Source organism: Budorcas taxicolor, chromosome 13 (genome assembly GCF_023091745.1).
Source record: "Budorcas taxicolor isolate Tak-1 chromosome 13, Takin1.1, whole genome shotgun sequence".
In the NCBI taxonomy this organism is placed as follows: domain Eukaryota; kingdom Metazoa; phylum Chordata; class Mammalia; order Artiodactyla; family Bovidae; genus Budorcas; species Budorcas taxicolor.
The window spans coordinates 4,521,932-4,530,746 of NC_068922.1; positions in this window are offsets into that span (position 1 = coordinate 4,521,932).

The window sequence follows — 8,815 nt, forward strand, 5'->3', positions numbered from 1 at the left end:
GAACAACAGAATGGTTCCAAATTGGGAAAGGAGTACATCAAGGCTGTATATTGTCACCCTGCTTATTTAACTTCTATGCAAAGTACATCATGAGAAACACTGGGCTGGATGAAGCACAAGCTGGAATCAAGATTGCTGGGAGAAATATCAATAACCTCAGATATGCAGATGACACCACCCTTATGGCAGAAAGCAAAGAACTAAAGAGCTTCTTGATGAAAGTGAAAGAGGAGAGTGAAAAAGTTGGCTTAAAGCTCAACATTGAGAAAACAAAGATCATGGCATCTGGTCCCATCACTTCATGGGAAATAGATGGGGAAACAGTGGAAACAGTGACAGACTTTATTTTCTTGGGCTCTAAAATCACTGCAGATGGTGACTGCAGCCATGAAATTAAAAGACGCTTGCTCCTTGGAAGGAAAATTATGACCAACCTAGACAGCTTATTAAAAAGCAGAGACATTACTTTGCTAACAAACATCCATCTAGTCAGAGCTATGGTTTTTCTAGTAGTCATGTATCGATGTGAGAGTTGGACTATAAAGAAAGCTGAGCACCAAAGAATTGATGCTTTTGAATTGTGGTGTTGGAGAAGACACTTGGGAGTCCCTTGGACTGCAAGGAGGTCCACCCAGTTCATCCTGAAGGAAATCAGTCCTGAATATTCATTGGAAGGACTGATGCTAAAGCTGAAACTCCAATACTTTGGCCAACTGATGCAAAGAGCTGACTCATTTGAAAAGACCCTAATGCTGGGAATGATTGAAGGCAGGAGGAGAAGGGGACGACAGAGGATGAGATGGTTGGATAGCATCAGCAACTCAATGGATATAAATTTAAGCAAGCTCTGCAAGTTGGTGAATGACAGGGAAGCCTGTTGTGCTACAGTCCATGGGCTCACAAGGAGTTGGACATGACTGAACCTACTGACCAACTGAACCAAACAATATATAATACATTTTGTAACAATTTTCCCCTTAAATAATCTTTAAGTCCTTCAGATTTTTTAAGGAGATAGTCTCAGTTTGTTGACAACACATATTGTCGATTCTAACACACACAAATTTGGGGTTAATCATAATTTGGTGTATCTCAGATGGTCAGTTGTGGCAGTAAGAGGTAGTTAGATTGTCATTGCATGTTTGAACTTCAATTTGGTTACTCTTCATATTGTCACTTCTATGTGTAAATAGGTATAAAATAACCTTTTAATAAATATAAAATATAGATGCCAAGTGAAAAGGGAGCATTGTGTCATAGTTTAATTGGTAGCAGTTTCTTTTTCTTTGTGTAACATCATTCAATGACACGTCTTACCTTCAGTGACATTTTGAGGATAACCAGCTTGTGGTTATCTGTGTATTTCCTTCCTCTGGTCTTCTCTTATCTAGAATGTTCTTTCCTCTGCTATATACTTACATTATACTCATTCTCCAAGGCCTACAGTGAGCATCAAAACCACCAGTGTCTCCTAGTGCCCATAACCTTGAACAAACAATTCAGCCCTCCCCTATTTATAGTCTTATAATGGGTAACTATTTTTGCTAATTTAGTTTTGCCAAGGACAAGCCATTTTTCTCCCCTGGGTTCAAGGTCCCCGATTTGGCATTAAAGATTATAGCATTAGGTGTTCCATCTATTACACCAGACTCCTCTGTCCATGGAATTTTCCAGAAAGAATACTGGAGTGGGTTGCCATGCCCTTCTCCTGAGGTCTTCCTGACCTGGGGATCGAACCTGGGTCTCCTGCACTGTGGGCAGTTTCTTTATCGTCTGAGCCACCAGGGAAGCCCCATCTCTTACACAGTGGTGTTTTAAGATTAAATGCTAAAAATCTGATAGGATCTCCTTTGGTTCAAGGACCAGATGTCTTATTCCTCAGTGTTTGTCTGTTGTTGTCGTTCAGTCAACCAGTTGTGTCTGACTCTTTGTGACCCCATGAAGACAGCACACCAGCCCTCCCTATTCCTCACTATCTCCCAAAGTTTGCCCAGGTTCATGTCCATTGCATCAGTGATGCCATCCAGCCATCTCATCCTCTGACACCCTCTTCTCCATGTTTGTCTATAGAACTACAAAATCTTGCAAACCAGTTGGAGAAGACTTCACCAGGGCCTTAAGCAGAATCCCTTGGCTCATTTGTTGTGCTTTTATCTGCTCATTCCCCACCTCTGTGGGCTTTGGTTTTTGCACTTTGATTGTCAGAGTCTTGCCTGGTTACAACTCTCAATGCAGCCCATACCCCATATCTGATGGGTATGGGAGGCTGAAAGCTCAACTCCCTCCTCGGGGAAGTGATAAGCCTAGGGTTTGAATAGAGTACTTTGCCTCTAAATCCAGGGTTCTTCTTTCTGCTTTCTCTTTGTGAATGCAAGACACTCTTGTACATTCTTGCTTGGTGGGTTTTGAAAGTGTCAGTCATTTGTTGAAGAATCTTTTAATATTAATTTTCTACATGTAAGCAAAGCTGCATAAAAATGTTGAATACATTTAGGTTGCTTTTCAACCCTGCTTCAGTTTCCTGGGAGAAATATGAGTTTGGTTAGGTACTAGTGCATGTAATTTCTGAGTTGATTTAGAAGTCAAAGATTTTAGACAAACCAGTCTTGGCCTCAGAGCAGCCAGAAGTCCCATTCTACTGATGGCTGAGGATGACGATGGCAAAAAACCCACCCATGAGCTTTTTGATAAACACTTCACATTAAGAATAATATCTCAGGAAGGGTAAGACAGCTAGCAAAAGGTATAAGAAATAGCCTTCAAAGTTGGAGCCATTAATCCCCCAGCCAGATATTGTATCTCTTGATATATTGAAGTCCAAGGGTAGCATTGAGCTGTGGATGGAACAATAAGGGGCTTTCCCATGATGTCAGCTTCATCACAGGGACTGCTTCTTCAGTAAGAGAGGCAGAAAGTTTGGCCACTTCTGTCCTCTTGCCAACTGATTCCAGGTTTTTAGTTTCTTGATGCCATAGCCAGTACAGTAGTTTCATGCCTGTAAAGTGTCAAAGAGTACAGGAGAAGCATTGAGACTTCTACATTGATCTTAAAACACTCAGGCTTAGTTTAATTTATATTTGCCCTGACCAATTTAGCACTCCTCTGGGATGGATCACTTAATTAGAAGAATAAAAAAAGGCTGTTGTTTGATGTACATGTCTTAATTATTTCCAAGTGGCAGAATTGATTCCCCCTGTTATGAATTTGCCTCCATTTGTGAGACTAATGAAGCACCATTAAAGGGAATGGAAGGTCAGAGGTCACCCTTTCTTTACATTTAATGTCTTCAAGCTGATAGATTATTTATGAGGGTTATTATGCCTGGGTAATGTTCCCAGTTTTTCAGAAGTGCTATATCGATATATAACAACGAGATACCACCCGTATCAACTTCACTTGAGCTCCAGATGTCAACTGGAAAGAAATGGGTTGGGAATATGATTCACTGCTGTGAATATTGGCAGTAGTCAACATGGCTTTTATAATTTTGGAAACAGCTATTTGGCTAATGTGAGCCATAAAGCTTATTCTTCCCCAATGTTGTAGACAGTTCTTTGTGTCCCTAAAGAGAAAAATAGTGATTATTTACCAATAGCACACATAAGTTGGATTCTGAGCAGTGCTTTCTTTTTTAATCCCACGAAAAGTTTCAACCCAAAAGTTATATTCCCCAAGAACATGCAAGTGTGGAACACTGTGGTGCAGAAGGGTTACAAGTTTGTGTTCCTCAACTAGATTTTCTGGGTTCTAATATAAACTCTGTGATCTATAATTTGTGTGATCTTGGACAAGGTCTGTAACATCCCTGTACCTCAGTTTCCTCATCTGCGAGATGGGCATGAGGCCACATTGAGAATGAAATGAATACTTCCGTGCAAAAATGCTTAGAATAGTCTCTGGCACACATGAAGGATTCAGTAAGTGTTAGTAGTTTTTAGGATAAACATGTTAAATTGACCACATCAGTTTCTGCCCCACAGTTTAATCCCTGGGCTGGCCCAGGGCATGGCTCCTGTGGTGGATTATCTGTTGGATTGCTTCGCTCCAGCTTTCCCTCAGCTTCGTACTCTGCTGTCTTCTCTCCCTGAGCCCTAGGATTCCCATTGCCTCCTCTGAGGGGCAGGTGATTTGTTATAGGCCAGTTCTCATCAGGACAAGAAATGGAAACTCACTGTGTGTGTTTGTATGTGTGCAAGGGCCTGTGGTGGGGTAGAGGTTAGACCATAGGTTTTGGAGTCAGTTGGATCAGGTTTGTTGTTTATAGCTGGGGCTTCATAATGACTAAATGACTAACACTTTCACTTTCATAACTCGGAATCACTCAGAATCGCTTCCTCATTCTGAGCCTCAAATCCTCTAAAATGGGTACAATATCTAAAGTAATTATGCTAATTAAAAGAAACAAAGTGGCATAATTCTGGGCACGTGGGAAGTCTTTAATAAATGTTAGCTATTATATTTACATATCCATCCACACCAAATGCACAGACACCAGCCAATACCAAAGTCCTTACAATATAGTTTGTTACCTTTCACGGATTGATTGATAGATAATTTAACATTAAAAAATCTGCCCTTTTGGTTTCTAATCAATGCTCTGTTTCAGTTGCCCTTGTCAGTTTTTAAATGGGCAATTTCACTGAAATATGCAAATGGCAGTGGTGGATTAGTCGCTAAGTCATGACCGACTCTTGTGACCCCATGTAGCCTGCCAGGCTCCTCTGTCAATGGGATTGTCCAGGCAACAATACTGGAGTGGGTTGCCATTTCCTTCTTCAGAATTATGTAAATACTAAGGGATAAATTTTACCTCTGCCGTGTGCTGGGGATTCAGACAGTTCCAGTCTTCATTTGATCAGCTTTTGCAGAAAGTCCATGGGTTTGCTCTCATTTGTTTAGATGGTTGGTGAAACGGTATTCCTCATGATGGATAAAAGGGTGGACATGCTCCAGAGACAGATGGCAAGGGCTGGGCCCTCATGAATTTGTTATTGCTGTCATTGAAACTACAGTTGGGCCTTGTCCTCCACTGCTAGAGGAGAAAAGAGGGGCTTTGCTTTGAAAGTGTGGAGCTGGGCAAGTCTTCCAGAAGGTGAAATGCTGGATGGGGATGCAGGACCAGGACTTCACAGTCCCGTGTGTGGCTATGGCTGATCCCAGTCAAGGTAATGCTGGTGCTCACAGCTGCAAGAAATGCGATGGAGGAGAAGCAAAGGGGCCTAGTAGAACCCCAGCTTTGATTCTTTTAAAAACCTGAGTACATCTGAGAGGGCAGCATCTCCCTGCCATCTATTCCATGGGACCTGAGGCAGGCTTGCCACCTCCTGAGTTCCTGACAGCCCAGTTTTTGAGGGACACTTTCATAGGTTTCAAATCCATCCCTGAATATTCCTATGTTGTACTTTGAGGGCTGCATTGGAGTTCCTGCTGGGACTCAACGGTATTTTCCCTAAAATATCCTGAGATGGATCAAGCATTTTGTAGTGATGATGGTTCAATCTCATGTGACAAGTTTCTTCCCAGATGACATATCTTTGAACAATAACAGCTAAAATGCACTGAGCGCTTACTATGCAGCAGGTCAAACATCTAAGATTTATTATCACACTTGGCCTTCAGAGCAACCTCGAGAAGGAGGCGTTCCCCTTGTTCTCATTTTACACATGAGGAATTAGAGCTCAGAGGGAGGGAGCTTCATGTAAGTCTCAGAGCTGGAGAAGAGTACAGTGATACTGAGATCTTGGGTGACTTATATCTGCTGGGACCATAGTGTTTATCATCCAAGTGGGACATTCTTGAGAATGACAAGGGGTGCTGTAGTACACCAGGGCAATAGTCAGAGTCCAGGACCATTCATGTAAACGGAGACACAAGCTCTCAACCACCACCTATATCAACTCCGTGTGTGTGCGTGCGTGTGTGTGTGTGTGTGTGTGTGTACTTAATGCATTTGTTTTTAATAAATCAACCTGGGCAAGTGATTAAAGATGAGTCTTCCAGGCACCTTTTGCTAGGTTAGAAAATGAACAGTTTGGGGGTAAGGAAGCCTTTGAATGTTCCTCAAATGCATGCATAAGGTATACAGTTTATAGGTCTGATTGGATGCTTTCTTCCTTTTTTTTCTTTTATTTAATACACCACCTTTGGACCTTCATTTCAACTCCCAAGGATCTTTTCCCAAATCAACATTGTGCTTCAACATTGAAGCAAGGCCAGCAGCTTCACTTCCTCCTGAATACCTGTTAAGCACCTTTGTCAACAATGATCCTGTCAGTGAGATAAATCAGATAAACCTTTAATGTTCTCAAAGGCAAGACGACTTTGAATTTAGTTCTCAGGGAAGAAGACCTGGGGAAAATCACCTGAATTCAAAATTGCTTAACAGGAAGTTTCAGGCTATGAAGGCAAAAAAAAAAAAAAAAAAAAAAAAGTCAGAATAGGAAATATTCTGATCTTTTTCATAGAACATGTTTCAGAACACAGAAGACAGGACCAACCCAATTGTGCCAAATACCAATAAGCAATAGGTTTTAGTTAAATATTCATGAAAAGGATGTTTGCTTTCCACAGGGTACAGTGGTCTGCTCTGTTTGGGTTAGGCAGCATCATTCACACTTTTTGGGAATAAACACTATGACCCTAAAACAGATTATCTGGGACTGGTGTATTGTTAGCTTCTGCAAACTTTGGTTGGACAGTGCTGCTAAACAGAAAGTTATTTGGACTTCAAGCCTTGAGGGGCCTGTTTGTTTGTACAAGGTACCACCAGATGGACCTTTGTGGGGAAAACCTGCCAGAGCATGGATGTTCTGGTCTCTGAGCAAACTAAATGAAGGGGCTCCTGGCTGACTCCATGAGTACATGGTCTAGTTTGGAGAATATTTTAACCAGTAGGTTGTGACCAAGGGTGGCCTTACAGTAGCCCAAATCCCTCACTGCTTCCATTTGTGAAGACCAGAGGTCCCACCTGATCACTAGGGGAGGAATGCAGCCTGTGATTACGTATTGTTTGACCTGTCCAGTGTTCATCTTCATTATGTTTTTCGAACATTTGAATTAGTTAACACACTGTAGTCAGAAGATTTTGTATAGATGTTAGGACTTTTGGATTCTTAAAGATATTGACAGTTCTAATGACAGTTGTCTAATTGTCATAATCACTACATCTGCGTGGATAGGAGTGGCTTCTCTAGTTCCCTATATGGTCCTTCCCAACGGGTCTGCTTCACTTACCTTGAGGACAGAGTCTGCTGTCCCTTGGACAGGGTCTTATACTTTTGTTTTGCTGCACTGTGTAGCATATGGGATCTTAACTCTGGAACCAGGGATCAGACCCACACCCCTTGCACGGGGAGCTCAGAGTCATAACCACTTCCCACAGGGAAGTCTGTATACTTCCAAGTTACTTCTCTGTGTTTTTATCTCATAGACCCCCTCCCTTTGAAGTAAGCAAAGCATGCATTATTTTTCCTAATATACTTCAACAAAAAGAAAACGAGCCCTAGAAAGACTAACTGACGTGGACAGACTCGTCCAGAATATTACTGGGGGAGTGAAGACCGGACGCCAAGCCTTCTGCTCTGCAGCGTCTCCACTGCTCAGCCAGGGCTGTTGTGACCCACGGGCCAGTGTTCGTTTGGGCCTTAGACAGACCACCACCCTATTCTGACCAAGAACACACATGCCGGGTACCCCAGGGTTTCTCTTATGGGTTTCGCCTTTGGAGGGCTGTCGCCTGGAACACAGAACTGAACAATCCTGCAGACCTTCTTCTTCTCTGCCTTCCTCACCCCTCCTCCTCTTCTTTCTCCTCATTTTTCTCCTTTCTGCTCTTCTTTGGTTACCACCCTCTCACCCTTCTCTTTCTTCTGTCTTTTTCTCTAATACTTCTTCTTTTTTTTTTTTTTTTCCACTTCCAAGTAGTATCACATTCAGCCAAAAGCTTTCTTTCTAGTGACCCTGTAGGAATTAAAAGGTGAACGCCTCTCTGACTGGACACATTTCAGTCCCAGGATCAGGCATGGGTTGCAGCCCTCCAGAAGCTGGTCCTGAGACACGAATGGAAATCAAAGTAGCTTTTTACTGAGAGTGGAGTGATTTTAAGAAACACCGGTAAGGACATGGAGAAGTGAGACGAAAGAGGGAAGAAAAGCAATAAATGGTGTGTCATCTAGCAAATAACTGTGGAAATTCATCCACCTGGAGAAGCAAGGAGTGGAAACAGTTCAGAACACGTGTCTCGGAGTTGCCTGCTCAAGGGGCAAGGGTGCTGGAGGTCACTCCTGCCGGTCACTCCTGCCGGTCACTGAGAGGTGCTCTTTTTGGGTTGGACATTAATCCCTCCATTTCTAGCTTGAATAACCCAGAGCTGTTCAATATCATCTAGGAAGATTGATATAAACTTACATCAAACCCAAAGTTGAGTTTCTTGGCAGACAATGAAATCTCTGATAGCAAATGATTACACTTTATAGTCCTTTCCATTCATTGGAAGTGCAAGGGGACCTATGATGGTGAAAGAGTTAAGGACTATAGTTCTAAAATTTACAGATTAAATTCCAGTATGTTTTTTACGTTTTTACTTGCTAATTTGATATTATTCAGTTTAGTCATTTTGGGGGTCATTTTCATGGATTCTTTTATTTGTGTTTTCCATTTCATCCAATTTCTATATAACTATTTCTACTGAACATTTTTTAAGTATTCTGGCTCCAAGATATAAAAAAAATAGCACAGGTTTTGTTTAAATTGGAGGATAATTGCTTTACAATGTTGTGTTGCTTTCTGCTTTACAGCAATGTGAGTCAGCTGTAAA